Source organism: Capra hircus, chromosome 21, assembly GCF_001704415.2.
Source record: "Capra hircus breed San Clemente chromosome 21, ASM170441v1, whole genome shotgun sequence".
Classification (NCBI taxonomy): Eukaryota; Metazoa; Chordata; class Mammalia; order Artiodactyla; family Bovidae; genus Capra; species Capra hircus.
In genome coordinates, this window is record NC_030828.1 from 31597547 (window position 1) to 31616488 (window position 18942).

Genomic DNA, 18942 nt, shown 5'->3' on the forward strand with positions numbered 1-18942 from the left:
ATACACCTGCTCTTCTTTTCCACCTGGCAAACTCCCTCTCACCTCTGGGACCTCAGCTGCTCTCTCCACTGGGCTTCCAAAGCACTTTGTACAAACTCTAATAGTTAGATCCCCTTGAAAACAAGGAACAAGGACTCACTCAGTAAAAAGTAAAGTTTTCCATAAGACTGGAATTGAATTACAGAGGACTACAAAACCAGCCACTCTTGCTTCTCTCAGGTGAATCCCCTGGCTTCACTGCTTCTTTTTGCTTTCAGCAGTAGGCAAGGAGAAGCCAAGAGATTTCTTCTCTCTTGCTCTCCCTTGAGCATCATCTCCAGTGGTTAATACAACATCTCTGTGGCTCCAACTCCACCTGGGAACCTCCTGCCATGGCTCTAGATTCTGCCTGACAGTCTTGGCTTTGAGGTTCTGATAACATCACATCTTTCCATTGTTCACCAGGAGTTTAATTTGCTCACCTGTTTAACTTGAATGCCTTTATCACTTCCAACAAGTGGAAAATAAAATTCTAGTAATCCAGGGCAAGCAATGGTACTATAATTGCTTAAATTAGTATCTGCAGTTGCTTGTAAGAAAATGCCAGATGAAAGTAAGGAAATAAAATTTGGAGCTACTGTACTTCACTATGTGTTAGTCATGATAATTATAAGGACTACAGAGTAGGCTGACAACTTCACAAGCATTAGGCAGCTTAGAGAGGGAAAATATTAAATTCAGAGCTTTAAACTCTCAGCTAAATGTGTGATCAGAGAACCAGAAAGCTTCTACAGTGGCGTGGAGAATCTCTTGTTTCTTACCACTTAAGGACAAACCATGGTTGAGGATCAGAACCAAATATATTTTTTCAAGTTGCTAAAATGTGATGACATTGAATTCACAGCCTAAGTCACTGCCTTAAAGTTAGGACATCAACTGGAAACTAGCATGGTCCTGTGACTTAAGATGGGGACATTTGAGGTGACCTCCAACTAGCCCCATAAATATCCCCCAAGCCCCATCTCCTTACTGACCTTCCCCTGTTGAAAGAATATATATGCAGCAGTTGCCTTGAAAAGAGAAATCTATTCTCCCCCAAATCCTATCCCCCTACCACCTCCAAACCCACTTGTAAAGTTAAATCCAGGGAACCAGGAGAGAATTATAAGGTATATTCCAGATAATAAATAGATAAATGAGCTTATACACCTAAGCAATTACAGTATCTTTTCTATTTGCATTAGCAATAGCCTGGAAAACTGTATCAGAGTAGATTCTAAGGATATTACAAAAGAAAGGCTAGAATATAATATGTCAGATTAAACACAGGTGTCCTGCTCTTAATGTTCTAAAGGGAGCACCTCTAGCAACCTGCCTGATCTGGTTGATTGAAACCAGGATTCAGTAGTGGCCTACGTTTAATGAAACTAAGCAGTCAGAATTTCACTCAAATAATGGGGAGAAGGAGGGCTTCCCTGGTAGCTCAGCGTAAAGAATCTTCCTGCAATACAGGAAGTGCAAGTTTGATCCTTGGGTCAGGAAGATCCCCTGAAGTAGGATGTGGCAGTCCACTCCAGTATTCTTGCTGGGAAAACCCATGAACAGAGAAGCCTGATGGATCCACAGGGTCACAAAGAGTTGAACTCAACTGAATTGACAGCATGCATAACGGGGAGAAAGAAATGTAAAGATTCACACAAAAAAGTCAAGCTACAGGGTCACACATGAAAGAGTCAAAGTGATGGGAATGTTGGAGTACATTTATTATGTGCAACCCGCTCACCCTTCTGACTATATTTTATAGAAAGGGTCAGAGGGCACTAAGACACTGAGAAAACATTAGAGAAACACAGGCCTCCTTGAAAGCTCTGCAATGCCTCTCCACTTTGGACCAAGGATGATTGAAATGGGTTTCCTGGCTTCAGTGGGAATGCTGCCAGAGTGGCAGGGGCCATGTGCCAATAATAAACCATAGAGACAAGGAGCCGCAGTTACCATGATGGACCACAATGGACAGCAGGAGCAGAGTGGTAGTCAGAATGTTTTGATCCTCAGGGACCTGTGGGGGTACCAACTTGATGGCAGGGTCCCTAGGACTGAAATATTAATGGATGGGTAGCCTACCAAAGTTTTCCGTGATATACACAACCCGGAGAACTAACATTCTGGTACACAGAAACCTCACTTGAATTGTCACAAGAGGAAGTCTTGGCCCCTAATTCAGTTCCTGGTTATAGTACATACCCAGGGTCCAGTGATTAAAGGAGAGACTGGGTCCTCTTGAGGAAGGACGCTGCAACATTGTCACAACTGTATACCGTAAATCTTTCTCTAAGACTTTCCCCAAAGGACCTGTGGCGTGTAAAAGAATGAGCATGCACTGAGGGCAGGGACATATCCAGACTTTGAAGGATTATTAGACACTGATCTGAATTTATGCTAATCCTTTGGGACCCCTGGATAGATTGAGGGCTTCGGGTAACCAGATAATAAGCTTATATCCAAGTCAATCACACAGAGGGCTCAGAGAGTTCTGTAAACCCATGCTGAGTTAATTTTCCAGGTCCTAAATGCGTGTTTAGACTAGATAGGCTTGGCAACTGGTAGATTTCCTGCACTAGCTTCCTGACCCATGCAAAAGGACTGTTACGATAGGCTGAGCCAAGTGGCCCCTGGAACTGCCCTTCCCTAATTAAATGGTTAAGTGAAACTGGAAGTGTAAGTCACTCGGTCGTTTCCAACTCTTTGCGACCCCATGCACTATACTGTCCATTGAATTCTCCAAGCCAAATGCAATATCACAGCCCTCTGGGAATTGCAGGGATCGGTGCCACCATCAAAGAATTGATAGATGCAAAAGTGATGAGTCTCATCTCACTTCTGTATAATTCCTGCTTTTGACAGTGGCAAAACTAGACAGAAATTCAGATTATCCAAGCTTCTACTCAGGAGATTTTGAAACGTTGTTTATATGTACCACATCTTTATCTGCTCCTTTGTCAGTGGACATTTGGGTTGCTTCCATGTCCTGGAGAAGGAAATGGCAACCCACTCCAGTATTCTTGCCTAGAGAATCCCATGGACAGGGGAGCCTGGTCGGCTGCTCTCCATGGGGTCGCACAGAGTCAGACATGACTGAACCGACTTAGCATGCATACATGCATTGGAGAGAGAAATGACAACCCACTCCAGTATTCTTGCCTAGAGAATCCCAGGGACAGAGGAGGCTGGTAGGCTGCCGTCTTTGGGGTGGCACAGAGTCGGATACGACTGAAGCGACTTAGCAGCAACAGCAGCATGTTTTGGCTATTGTAAACAGTGTTGCAATGGACATTGGGGTACATGTATCCTTTGGATCATGTTTTTCTCCAGATGGATGACCAGGAGTGAGGTTGCAGGGTTATATAGTAGCTCTATTTTTAGCTTTTTAAGGAACTTCCATACTGTTCTCTCATGGTTGTACCAAGTTACATTCCTGCCAACAGTGTAAGAGGGTTCCCTTCTCCTCCACACCCTCTCCAGCATTTGTTGTTTGTGGGGTTTTTGATGATACTCATTCTGGTTGGTGTGAGGTGATATCTCAGTGTAGTTTTGATTTACATCAAACTATTGTTAATAGGTAAACATAAATCATGATTCCTTTGTTCACAGGTACATTCTTAATACCTAAAACAGTGTTGAATGTGTGATAGGTGCTTAATAAATATTTGTCAAGTCAAAAAAAAAAACAAAACTAGGCAGCGACTCAACTTGCACCTTTTGATCCAGATATGGCATCTTTGCTGAGACACATCAACCTAGTCCTGCCCATGTAGTATGCAGCTGTTGATCTGGCAAGTCATTTTCCCCTCAAATCAATTAGCACAGAAAATCAAAGCAACACATTTTCGTATGTCAGGAACAGTAACTGACTTTTATAGTTTTACTTCAGGTCCATGTCAATTCTCAAATACTGTCACAGTGTAGCCCACATGGACCTTGACCATCTGGACATCCTGTGGAACATTCATCTGATCCAGACACTAATAGCATCTGTTGACTGACTCAGTGAACAAGAAGTAGCAAATATTCTCAGTAAGATACATGAATGCCAGAGACACACAACTTCTGTGAAAGGAGTATTGCACTATTCCTGTACAGCAGTGGTTCTCAACCAGAGACAATTTTGTCCCCTACTGAACATTGAGCAGACACTATTTGGAGACATTTTTGGCTGTCACAGCTGTAGGGAAGGGAGTTAGTGGCTATTGGCATCTTGTGGGCAGAGACCCAAGGATGCTGCTAAACATCCTGCAATGTACAGGGCACCTCCTCTCAATCAAGAACTATCAAGTTCAAAACATCAAGATGAAAAAGTCAAGAAACCCTGTGTTAAAGCTAAAGACAGGTTTCTGTACCTTGTGCATCCGAACACTAAGAAAGATGCACAATCATGGTGGGCCCATTTGGATTTTGGAGGCAACATACACCACATCTGGATGTATTTCTCTGAGCCATTTACTGAGAAACCTGTGTTCCCAGAAAATAAAAAAGCTCTGCAGCACATCCAGGCTCTGCCAATCAAGTCTAATAATCCAGAAGATCTTAAGTTTCTGTGATAAGTGAGGATGCTGTATGGACCCTTACACAAATCCCAATAAGAGATTCAAAGCACAGGACTTCAAGTTTTTTACATTATACCATGCTCTCTTATGCTGAAAGAGCACTAGATTCTGATAGACGATCATGATGACATAAAGATTGATGTTCTCTGATCTGCCAATCTTGACGTGCCACAACATAAGATATGTGCATGTGCGCTAAGTCACTTCAGTCATATCCAACTCTTTGTGACACATGGACCATAGCCCACCAGGTTCCTCTGTCCATTAGATTCTCCAAGCAAGAACACTGGAGTGGGTTGCTATGCCTCCAGCAGGAGATCTTCCCAACCCAGGGATCGAACCCAAGTCTCCTAAATCTCCTGCAATGGCAGGTGAGTTCTTTAACACTAGCACCACCTGGGAAGCCCAATATTAGACATACATACCAACAAACCATCATCAGTTAAAAATAGCATAGAAAGATTACCTTTGATTGGGTCAGGAGAACACAAGTAAGTGGCACAGGCAGATGGCAGGGACTCTAGGGCCTCATGAGGAGTTCCCTATGACCATCACTTAGAGGAAAACAAAGCAGAATAAAATAAAACTTGGGCCTAGTTTAAAGATGGGCCTGCACCATATGTTGGCATCAGCTGGAAGTGGATTGTTATATTACCCAGGAGCAGCTTTGAAAGAAAATGTGAAAATCAACTCTCCCAGTGGGGAGAGCTTTGGGTAGTACATGTGGATGTCCACTTAGCCTATAAGGATCATAGTCTGAGGTACAGATCTACTCTGGCTCATAGGTAGTAAGTAACATTTGCCTATTGCTCAGAGACTTGTAAAGAATAACATTGAAATATTGGTAACAAGGAAATCTATGGAAGAGGAATATGAATACCATGAGTAACCATGTGTGCATGCTCAGTTGTGTCTGACTCTTAGCAGTCCCATGGACTGTAGCCCACCAGGCTCCTCTATCCAAGGCAATTTTTAGGCAAGAATACTGGAGCAGGTCGCCATTTCCTCCTCCAGGGGTTCTTCCTGGCCCAAGGACCAAATCCTTGTCTCTTGTGTCTCCTGTGTCTCCTACATTGGCAGGCAGGTTCCTCACCAGCTGAGCTACTAATGGATCTCTCAAAATTGGCCTTTTTGGGCTTTCCTAGTGGCTCAGCAGGCTTCCCTGGTGGCTCAGTCAGTAAGGAATCTGCCTGCAATGCAGGAGACCCAGGTTCAATCCCAGGGTTGAGAAGATCCCCTGGAGAAGGAAATGGCAACCCACTCCAGTATTCCTGCCCATAGACTCCCATGGACAGAGGAGTCTGGTGGACTACAGTCCATGGGATTGCAAAGAGTCAGACTGAAGTGACTTAGAATGCATGCCTGAAGATTTTTGCTTCTTATTTGAAAGCTTACCCAAAAGCATCCACTGAAGAGAAAGTTCTTCTACCATATGATTCAGCAAGCCCACTCTTGGTCAAATATCCAGAAAAGATGAACACTCTAATTGGAAAAGATGAACATGCACCCCAGTGTTCATAGCAGCACTATTTATGGAAGCCAAGACATGGAGGCAAACTAAATGTCCATCAGCAGATGAACAGATAAAGAAGATGTGTGTGTGTGTATACAATGAAATTTTACTCAGTCATAAAAAGAATGAAATATTGCCATTTGCAGGAGCATTAATGAACCTAGAGATTATCATACTCAGTGAAGTAAGTCAGGCAGAGAAAGTCAAATATCATATGATATCACTTAAATGTGGAATCTAAAAAATAATGCAAATGAATTTATTTACAAAACAGAAATAGACCCACAGACATAGAAAACAAAGTTATGGTTACCAAAGAGGAAAGGGAAGTTGTTGTTCAGTCACTCAGTCATGTCTGACTCTTTGTGACCCCGTGAATGGCAGTATGCCAGGCTTCCCTGTCTTTCCCAATCTCCCGGAGCTTGCTCAAACTCACGTACATTGAGTTGGTGATGCCATCCAACCATCTCATCCTCTGTCGTCTCCTCCTCCTGCCCTCAATCTTTCCCAGTATCAGAGTCTTTTCCAATGAGTCAGCTCTTTGCATCAGGTGGCCAAAGTATTGAAGCTTCAGCTTCAGCATTGGTCCTTCCAATGAATATTCAGGGTTGGTTTCCTATAGGATTGACTGGTTGGATCTCCTTGCAGTCCAAGGGACTCTAAAGAGTCTTCTTCAATACCACAGTTTGAAAGCATCAATTTTTCGGTGCTCACCCTCACCCATCGGCAGAAAATGGAAACAGAATAGGGAAGGATAAATTAGGAGCTTGGGATTAGCAGATACTACCTACCATTTATAAAATTGATGAAAGAAAGAAGGAAAACAAGGATTTACTATCATGTAATAATCTATAATGGAAAAGAGCCTGGAAAATATGCATAACTGAATCACTTTGCTGTACACCTGAAACTAACACATTATTGTAAATCAACTATACTTCAGTCAGTTAATTAATTTTTAAAAACAGAGAAAGCTGTTAATAATCAGGGAGAAGACCCATTCTGTGAGTGTTTATTGGCTCCATTATTCAGCCTCCCAGTCTTTGTTCACCAGGCTTGTGTACTAGTAGCCATGGCAATAGGGATAAGGGCTCCACACTGTGGACTTTCCTCCCCAAGGCAGAGAGCTCAGACTGCAAGAGCAGAAGCCAATATTGAACCCTTGTTACGGCACTCTTCCTCAGGGCACTGAGGGCATGCTGATTATATTTGACCGTTTCCATCAAAATGGGCCAGAGATTTATTCTCACTTGAATAGATACTTCTTTCTTCTTTCCTTATCCAAAATAGTTCCACCAGCAACAAGATCTGTGGAGTTATGGAATGTGATGATTCCATGGCTCATTATCATTATATCCATATAAGATTGCTTCTCACCAAAGACCTCATTTGAAAGCAAGAGAAATTGGCTCAGACTCTTGTTTTTCACTAATATTACCACGTACCCCATCATCTGAGAACATCTAATCCAACAGATTTATGGAATGACCTACTGAAGTCATAATTACAGCACTGCGTTTGTGCTAAGTAGCTTCAATCATGTCCAACCTTGTGACCCTATGGACTGTAGCCCACCAGGCTCCTCTGTCCATGGGATTTTCCAGGCAAGAATACTGGAGTGGGTTGCCAGGACCTCCTCCAGGGGATCTCCCCGACCCAGGAATTAAACCTGTGTCTCTTACATCTACCTGCATTGGCAGGCGGGTTCTTTAACACTAGCACCACTTGGGAAGCGCCAATTACAGCATTACTTGTGGGACAAATCTGTGAGATCCAGTGCTACCAGGATGCAGTTTATGCTCTGAGCCAGTGACCAACAGATGGTGCTGTTGCTCTTACAGTCACAATACCCAGGTTCTGGAAACTATTATACCTAATAAGCCGCTGACAAAATTTAGTTTCCCTACTCCCCAATCATAAATGCCTCTTTTTTTTTTTACAGGTCTTGATTCCTGTCTTAGTTTGTGTTTGTGTCCTAAGACAGAACCTTGTGTCCAGGCAATTTATCTGGTAGATCACTCCAATGAGCACAAGTGATGAAGGGAGGAAAGTAAGTCAGAGAAAGAAGAAAAGACAATAAGGTGTGTAAGGATGAGAAATTAATCACTCATGGGAAACTGAAGCTCATTATCACCAAGAAACCTCTGAAGAAACGAATGGAATAAACTTCAGAATTGTCCTTTTGGAGGACAGGAAGGCAGGATGTATACCTGCCAACTCCAACTAAAGGACGTTAACTCTGTCACATTTCTGGGCTTTCCTTTGGCAGAGTGTGAGAGAACCTAGAGGGAGAGACTAGAGAAGTGGGGAAAAGCTTTCATTGTGCAGGTAGCCTCTACTGCAGGTGCAGGTGACTCAGATGGGCCAAAGGGATATGAAGAGAAGCATCTCCCTCATCTGCTATACCCCCAAGGGAGGCATGCTTTCATGACGGGACACAATGATGGTCCAATTGAGTGAGAAATTGAAACTGCCACCTGACTGTTTTGGGGTCCTCGTGCCACGAATCTAATAGCCAGAGGAGAGGTTACAATACTGGATGGAGTGGACTGTCCCAATTAACAATGAGGACAGAGAGGATTCTATCTGGTACCTAGGAGGAATCACTGGGGCATCCCTTGTTTTTCCATCTCTAGTAGAAAAGATTAAAGAAAGAACCCAAAAAAGGCAAGACCACTAAAGATTTGAATCATTCAGAAATGAAAGTTGGGGTGACTACCTAGGTAAAGGGCCACAACCAGCTACAGCATAGACAAAGAACAATAGATGCACAGAATGAATAGTGAAAGAAGGAAGTAATAAATATCACCTCTAACCTTATGACCAGTTATAGTGATGATTAAGGGTTATGCATATTTTGTTAAGTAAAGTCTGATACTGTAAAGAACAATATTGCATAGGAACCTGGAATGTTAGGTCCATGGATCAGGGAGACTGGATGTGGTCAAGCAGGAAGTGGCAAGTAAACATCGACTTCTTAGGAATCAGTGAACTAAAATGGACTGGGATGGGTGAATTTAATTCAGATGACCATTATATCTATTACTGTGGGCAAGAATCTCTTAGAAGAAATGGAGTAGCCCTCAAAGTCAACGAAAGAGCTAGAGATGCAATACTGCAGCATGATCTCAGTTCATTTTCCGAGGCAAACCATTCAACATCACAGTAATCCAACTCTATGCCACAGCCACTGATGTCAAAGAAGGTGAACGTGAAGCCTTCTATGAAGACCTACAGCATCTTCTATAACTCATGCCAAAAAAAGATGTCTTTTTCATCACAGGGGATTGGAATGCAAAAGTGGGAAGTCAAGAGATGCCTGGAGTAACAAGCAGGTTTGGCCTTGGAGTGAAAAATGAAGCAGGGCAAACAGTTTTGTCAAGAGAACATGCTGGTCATAGCAAACACCCTCTTCCAATCACACAAGAGCTGACTCTATACATGGACATCACTAGATGGTCAATACCAAAACCAGATTGATTATATTCTTTGCAGCCAAAGATGGAGAAGCTCTATACAGACAGCAAAAACGAGAGTTGGAGCTGACTGTGGCTCAGATCATGAATTCCATATTGCAAAATTCAGACTTAATTGAAGAAAGTAGGGAAAACCACTAGGCCATTCAGATATGACCTAAGTCAAATCCCTTATGAGTACACAGTGGAGGTGACAGATTCAAAGGATTAAACCTGGCAGACAGAGTGCCTGAAGAACTATGGATGGAGGTTTATAACATTGTATAGGAGGCAGTGACCAAAGCCATTCCAAAGAAAAAGAAATGCAAGAAGGCAAAGTGGCTGTCCAAGGAAGCTTTACAAATAGCAAAGGAAAGAGGAGAAACAAAAGGTAAGGGAGAAAGGGAAAGATATACCCAACTGAATGCAGAGTTTCAGAGAAGCAAGGAGAGATAAGAAGGCGTTCTTCAATGAACAATGCAAAGAATTAGAGGAAAACAATAGAATGAGAAAGTCTAGAGATCTCTTTGAGAAAATTGGAGATATCAAGGGAACATTTCATGCATGGATGGGCATGATGAAGGACAGAAAAGGTAAGGACCTAACAGAAGCAGAAGATATTAAGAAGAGGTGGCAAGAAGACACAGAACTGTGTCTTACAAAAAAGATCTTAATGATCTGGATAACCACCATGATGCAGTCACTCACCTAAAGCTGGACATCCTGGAGTGTGAAGTTAAGTGGGCCTTAGGAAGCATCACTACAAACAAAGCTAGTGGAGGTGACAGAATTCTAGCTAAGCTATTTAAAATTCTAAAAGATGATGCTATGAAAGTGCTACACTCAACATGCCTGCAAATTTGGAAAACTCAGCAGTGGCCACAGGACTGGAAAAGGTCAGTTTTCATTCCAGTTCTAAAGGACAATGCCAAAGAATGTTCAAACTACTGTACAATTGCACTAATTTCACCTGCTAGCAAGATTATACAGAGAAGGCAATGGCAACCCACTCCAGTACTCTTGCCTGGAAAATCCCATGGATGGAGGAGCCTGGTGGGCTGCAGGCCATGGGGTAGCTAAGAGTCGGACACAACTGAGCGACTTCTCTTTCACTTTTCACTTTCATGCATTGGAGAAGGAAATGGCAACCCACTCTAGTGTTCTTGCCTGGAGAATCCCAGGGACGGGGGAGCCTGGTGGGCTGCCGTCTATGGGGTAGCACAGAGTAGGACATGACTGAAGCTACTTAGCAGCAGCAGCAAGATTATGTTGAAAATCCTTCAAGATAGGCTTCAGCAGTACATGAGCTGAGAAATTTCAAATGTACAAGATGGGTTTAGAAAAGGCAGAGGAACCAGAGATCAAATTGCCAACATCTGTTGAATCATGGAGAAAGCAAGGAAGTTCTAGAAAAACATCTGCTTCATTGACTACACTAAACCTTTGACTATGTGGGTCACAACAAACTGTGGAAAATTCTTTAAGAGACAGGAGTACTAGACCACCTTACCTGTCTGCTGAGAAACCATTATGTGGGTCAAGAAGCAACAATTAGAACTGGACATAGAATGACTAACTGGTTCAAAATTGGGACAGGAGTACAAGGCTGAATATTGTCTCCCTGCTTATTTAACGTTTATGCAGAGTACATCATGTGAAATACCAGCCTGAATGAATCGCAAGCTGGAATCAAGATTGCTGGGGGAAATATCAACAACCTCTAGGAAACATCAGATGATACCATGGATATGTAAATGACACCACTCTAATGGCAGAAAGAGAAGAGGAACTAAAGAGTCTCTTGATGAGGGTAAAAGAGGAGAGTGAAAAAGCTGGCTTAAAATTCAACATTCAGAAAACTAAGATCATAGCATCTGGTCCTATCACTTCATGGCAAGTATACGGAACAAAAGTGGAAGCAGTGGCAGATTTTCCTTTCTGGGGCTTCAAAATCATTGCAGACTGTGACTGCAGCCATGACATTAAAAGATGCTTGCTCCTTGGAAGCAAAGTTATGACAAACCTATATAACATATTAAAAAGCAGAAACATCACTTTGCTGACAAAGGTCCATTAGTCAAAGCTATGGTTTTTCCAGTAGTCATTCATGTACGGATGTGGGAGTTGGACCATAAAGAAGGCTGAGTGCAGAAGAAGTGATGCTTTTGAATTGTGGTGCTAGAGAAGACTCTTGAGAGTCCCGTCGACAGCAAAGAGATGAAATCAGTCAATCCTATAGGAAATTAAACCTGAATATTCATTGGAAGGACTGATGCTGAAGCTGAAGCTCCTATACTTTGGCCACCTGATGTGAAGAGCTGATTCACTGGAAAAGACCCTGATGCTGGGAAAGACTGAAGGCAAAAGAAGAGGACGGCAGAGAATGAGATGGTTACATAGCATCACCTACTCAAGAGGCATGAATATGAGCAAATACCAGGATACAGTAGAGGACAGAGAAGCCTGGAGTGCTGCAGTTCATGGGGTTGCAAAGAGTCAGGCACAACTCAGGAACTGAACAACAACCAAATGTGATTTGTCCAGTGAGTTGCCTAAATCCTCATCCCTGTGTATCCTGAGCTCCTGATTATCATGCCATTATCAGGTCATGGTTGCTGAATTTTTCCTCTTACATTTAAAACTGACCATGGAATATCAAGAGGTTCCTTACTGGATCACCCAAGTGCCAAATGTTCCTGCTTGCTCCATACATAGCAACAGGTCCACCTCCTCATGATTATCAAAGTCATTTTCCCCCACAAGGTAGTAGCTCCTTTTCACTGGCACAAAGACCCCAACGTGGCAAGGTGGCAGTCATAGTATTAAGTTAAATAGGATTCTTTGTTCCCTGGTGGAAGTGTACTCTTTCTGGAATCTGAGATCTACAGAAGCAAAGGACCTAGACATTGTGGGACCAGGAAGAACAAATTCTTCAAATGAGTTTTTGGGAGTGATGGTGAGTTGGCCCTCCTACTTCCACTCTTTGATCCTCAGACTCATGTATTGTACATTGTATGAATACAGTACCATACAGTGACTGTTGGTTTAAGGTAAAAAAGGATAGAGACCTGTCCTCACAAGTGTCTTCATAGGCAAATGTTCACTCTTTAGCAAGGCACAATAGCATAACTGTAGATGATTTTCAAGGTTAAAATAGAGTATAACTCTCTGCTCAATAAAATTCTCTGCTACAGATGTGGCTCTATTCTAGAATCCAAGTGGTCTTCACTATGACTCTCTTACCAGAATTGCTAGGATAAATATGGGGTTAATTCTAAATAAATATGGATTTATGAAATCAATAAACAAATCTATGATTTCTAAAGGTCTTATGGGATTCTTCCTACCTTTTTATGAGATTAAGATATAATACTTAAATGAGAACATCTGTATCATTTTATCAAAAATGAAAAATTAAAGGAAATCAATCACCTTCAGATATTCTACAAATTTAAAGAGCACTGTGTGCCTAAGAAAGATGAAATATTGAGCTTTTAACATTATGAAATGTTATCTTTACCTTTTTAAAAGCCTTTCATCATCAAGACTACCTTGTCTGATATTAGTATAACAACATCAGGGTTCTTTTGACTACTGGTTGCAGATATATATTTTTCTATTCATTTATTGTCAGCATCATTGTGTTTTCATACTTAAGGTATATTTATTGAAAGCAGCAAATATTTGAAGTTTTACATTCAGTCTTAAATTTTTGCTTTTCTAATTGGAGTATTTATTCCATTCATATTTGATACAGTGACTGAGAGAATTGGGCTTAAACCAACTATCTTACGGTTTCTTTTCAACCTGTCCAGTACATTCTATGTTCCCTTTTCTCTCTTTCCTTGCCTTTTTAAAATTAAAATATTTCTCTTTATTATTTTATTTTTTCCTCTATTAGCTTGCTTGTTAGCTATGCATTCTCTTACTGATTTTTAGTGTTATAGAACAGGTTATAATATGCATCCTTGACTTATGGAAACTTCTTTAGGACTTTCACCACCTCTTGAACAATGCAAAGATTTTAGAAACCTTTAGTTACAGTTACTACCCACCACATACCTTACTGCTGCTGTTGTCATATTACAATTCTTTCTGTATGTTAAGCTCTATATTGGACATGAGTTATGATATTGCTCTTATTGCTATTTCACAAATCAATATTCCTGAAATGGAATGTGGATACTTGCTGAGGATTTTTAAGGGTCTCTAGACCTTGTAGGTCATTCTGGGCTATGCTCCTTGGCTCTCTTGAGCTATTTTATTGATAGTAGCAGCTTCCTTTTTAATACTATTTTTACATAAGATGTATCTGCCTTTAAAAGTGTATATAATACATACAGAAAACCTCTGTAAAGTTCAACACCAATGTTTATAGTAGTCATTTATAAGAATGGGATTTCTGGGCTTTCCTGGTGATCTAGTGGTTAAGAACCTGCCTTGTAATGCAGGGGACACAGTTCGATCTCTGGTGTGGGAAGATCCCACATGCTGCAACCCAGCTAAGCCTATGTGCCACAGCTGCCGAGCCCAAGCTCTAGAGTCCAAGAGATGCAACTAGTGAACCCATGTGCCGCAACTACTGAAGCCCGTGTACCCTAGAGCCTGTGCTCCACGACAAGAAAAGCCACCACAATGAGAAGCCCGAACAGCTCAACTAGAGAGTAGCCCCTGCTCAGTGCAACTAGAGAAAGCCACGTGTAACAACAAAGACCCAGCACAACCAAAAACAAAAAATATATTTTTTAAAAGAATGGGATTTCCGATCATTTTTTCTCTGTTTATTTGTATATAGTGATTTCCCTAAAATAAATAAGTACTCATGCCATACTTGTGTAACTCCTTTGTTTCTGTACTACACTGTAGGACAAATCTTTTTTTTTTTTTTTTTAATAGCAATCAACTTCAAAAGTGTCCAGATAATGAACCAAGAAAAAAAAAAGAGGCGCAAATTTCTCACAAGCGCCCCCAGACAGCATCTTGTACGGAGTTGCAATCGTAGGAACGTTTTTCTCTTTGTCAGCAGATCTGACAACACGTAAGTCTCGAATGCCTGATGTGCTTACAAAGCAATCCTGTGTTTTGCTCCCATAAACACTCCAAAACTTACAGGTTCGGGAAGTGGCGTCTTTCAAAGAAGTCACTCTGTTTTCAAAGAAGGCACTCTGTTTGGGGCTTCCTCTCATAAAACCATCTTCAAAACTAGTTTTGTAATGCCAAAAAAAAATAAATTTCATGATAATTTGTAAGAAAACTTTAGTATACAATCTTCCTCCTCTTTTTACTCCTTCTTTCACTGCCTTCTTTCACCAACTTTCATCCCTTCCTGCTTTGCATTCTTGATGTTTACTGCTGATGTGTTTGAGTAACACTTCAAGGACTAATTGATGAGAACTTGAGGGAAAGAGTGTGGGAAAGGGTTCTGAGGCTTAATAAAACATGGGATGTGGGGAGAGGGGGCTGAGAGAGGACTGGACAGTTTGTGTGTGAGGCCCAAAGGTAAGGTGACAAAATTTGTCAATTCATTTCGGAATATTTTTGAGTGTGAAAGTGGACAGGATTAATAATTATGCCAGGTCAACCAGGAGGTATGGTCACCTTATGTGTGCAGGGAGTAAGTCAGGGAAGGCACTCTAATATCTGTCCACTTACGCTGCCTTTAGGGCCAGAGATGGGTGTAACTGCTGTAGGGCCATAAATGTGAATTGCCGGATGTAGAGGATGGCTTCAACTTCAGGATGGAGCTATCATTACATTTGATCATTGGGACAGATCCTTGTTTAATTGAGGGAAATCGCATTCAATAAGAAACAGTTAAATTGAATTTGTTGCAATTATGTCTAACAGGTTATTACAATTTTATGACTACTTAAGCCCTGATCCTGGGAAATATTGAAGGCAAAAGGAGGAGATGGCAGAGAATGAGATGGTTAGATGGCATTGCTGACTCAATGGACATGAGTTTGAGCAAACACCAGGAGATGGTGGAGGACAGAGGGGCCTGGTGTGCTACAATCCAAGAGGCCACAAAGATTCAGATGTAACTTAGCAACTGAACAGCAACACACACTTTAGATACTCCTTAGAAATGAAAGTATATTCTAAGTATATTTAACATGACACCCACTCACCTACATATTTTGTGTTATCTTCTAAGATTCCATTGTAACCCTGGAATTTCCACATCTTCTCTTCTCAAAAGACTAATGAAAGATTAAACAACCAACAAAATGCCTCTAATTGTGTGACCATTCAGTGTAGGTTGCTCCTTCATTCATTGCCCTGTAGTCTATTCCTTTGTCTTGTGTTTTCTAACTTTGGAAAAGCTACAAATTCAGTCCATTTGTTAGCCTTTCCATGTAATTTGTTTATTGTGCCAAATTTCACTTATTTTCATGGAAATGCACCTGTAACACAGTGTCTGTACCATGTATACTAAGTATTGCTTTGTTTTTTAAGCCACTAATCATTGAAACACACATTTTAATAAACTCAAAATCTACACATTCTTTCTCTTAATAGTTTCAAAGTTAATTCTGCTATCTACAGTACATACTTCTAAAAGAATGCCAGTAGAGCAGAATTAATTTATTCCACAAAAATTTATTGAACTTTTCTTATTAGTAAGGGCACTGGTGAAATTACATAGTTCCTGACCTCAAGACTCTCAAATTCTTGTAGTAATACCAACAAATAGGTACAGTTGTTGTTTTTGTTTAGTCATGTCTGACAGTAGACTGTGCTAAATGCTATAGCAGGGGAACATACAAAGCACAATAATGAAATAAAGAGACCCAAGAAAATAGCAATTTTGCTTGGTAGGAAGTTAGAAAAGGCCTCCTTTAGGAAGCACTCCTAGACCCAGGATCTAGAAGGTGGAATAGAAATTTTCTAGGGAGAAGGAAAGGAAAATTAAACAAACTTGAGCCCCTTCAGTGAGCCAGACACCTTACATAAAGTATTTAATAAGCTACTCTCATAAGACTTACCAGAAAAGGCAGTGGCACCCCACTCCAGTACTCTTGCCTGGAAAATCCCATGGACGGAGGAGCCTGGTGGGCTGCAGTCTGTCGGGTAGCTGAGAGTTGGACACGACTGAGCGACTTCACTTTCACTTTTCACTTTCATGCATTGGAGAAGGAAATGGCAACCCACTCCAGTGTTCTTGCCTGGAGAATCCCAGGGACGGGGGAGCCTGGTGGGCTGCTGTCTATTTGGTTGCGCAGAGTCAGACACGACTAAAGCGACTTAGCAGCAGCAGCATAAGACTTACCAGACAGGTTTTTATTACTACAGTTTTTTTTTTTTTTTACAGAATTTTAAAAAGATTAAGTCATTTGTTCAAGATAACAAAGTGGGTGAGCTATAGAGACTGATTCAAGCACTGTGCTTCTGATTCCAAACGTGTCTGTCCTCTTTCCCTGGCACCATACTGCTTCCCAACAGAGCAGAAGGGTATATGACTAGTAGTTTTGCATCCTGTATGATGCCATCGACATAAAGTTCCAGAACAGGCAAAACTTACCTATGATGACAGAGGTCAGAATAGTAACTATGTTTGGCAGAGGTGATATTTGGGGAATAGGAGGGAGACTTATGGGGCGATGGGCAGGTTTTGCAGGTTTGTATATGTATAGATTCATTGAGCTGTACATGTAAGATTTGTGTACTTTGTTGTATGTAAATTATACTTCAAAAATACAAATAAAAACATATTTGTGGGACTGCCCTCGTAGTCCAGTAGTTAAGGATCTACCTTGTAAAGCAGAGGACCGGGTTTGTTCCCTGATTGGGGAACTAAAATCCCACATGCAGCAGAGCAACTAAGCCCATGAGCCAAGACTACTGAGCCCACACACTGCAATGAAAATATTTTGCCTGACACAACAAAGCTCCTGTGTGCCACAACTAAGACCCAACGCAGCCAAATAAGTAGATTAAAAAAACAAACATATTTTCTATGTACTATGGCTTTTATAAGGCAAGAAAGTTGACCTCTGGATTCTCATAATGCCTTTTTTATTGACAGCCTGCTTATTTTAAATATTTATTTTTCACTAAATAAAATGGATTTACAATTAATGAAAATGGATCAGTCTTGCCTCTCTTAAACATAGGTCTTTAATCTGCTTCCTAACAATCCTAACTGCCAAGATCATAAAATTATTTATTTTAAGAGATGAAGAGCTGCTTTGAGACTTCTACAAGGGCTACCACCTGGATTTTTTTGAGACTCTAATGAAAGCAAAACTATAGCCCTCCTCTCCAGAAATCTACTGTGCAAAAAATTTTGCACGGGATTTTGTGATTATCATACCACTTATGATCCACCTAACAGGCAAAGATCTTAAAGTAAGATTCTCTGAGCTAACCTAATCATTTTCCTACAAATGAAAAATAAGGGCCAATAAAGGAAAGAGATCTGCTTAGGGGCTGAAGGAAGATAAAACCCAGACCTTCTGGTGCTGTTCACGTTTATGCTGTTCAGTCTATCTCCTCTTAAGATATCATTAGATTTCTTTTGCCTCAAAGCCTCCATCTGGGGAGACCTTGGGTTCAGAAGAACTTCCATAATATCTTGTATCCTACATTTTGTAATTGGAATCACATCAGGAGCTGGCCAAATTTTACATTGTACTTATTGGAGAACAATATGTGCAAAGCTGAGTTGAGGACATTAGTCTTTTTTTTTTTTCATGTACTGCCTCAAAGCCCAGAACTAAAGCTAAAATTTAAAATGTAATAAAAGTTTTTTCTTCTCTTTTTTTCAAAATTGTTTTAGAGAAATCAATCCTGAGGTATTCCCTCTATTCACATTCTGAAACTTAAAACTTTATTCTATGTTGAACTTCATAACACTGGAAAGATCCCATTGAACTCTTCATTCTGTACACTTCCCAGAAGTTTCTGATTAAAAACAATTAAATTCCAACCTGACTCAAGAAATGTGTCTGATTTTTGCCCATTCAGTTTGAAACAGAATTCTTGGCACCCAATCCACATAGAGACTGTGAGAAGTGAAAGAGGACCCAGAAAGCCTTTTCTTCTGTGTGAAAAGGCCTGATCCTAAGTGGAGCAATTGATGAAAGAAAGCTCAAGCTGCAGCCTACGAATTTCTTTTTAGTTTAGTGTACTTAGGATAATGAGCAGAAACCACAGAGCCTTGTAGGTAGGCCTAGAATAAAAACCACCTCCACGTGCATTCTGTCTGCAAAGAATTTCCTAGGTACTTACTATGTTCCTTCTGCACAACCATCTTTTGCTTTTCTCCCCACATAATGTAAGCTTACATTTATTGAACACTTTACCATACATGCCTGCTACTGTTCTAAATGCATATTATTTAATTTAATCTTCATAATAAACTTCTATAGTAGTCTTATTATTTTTC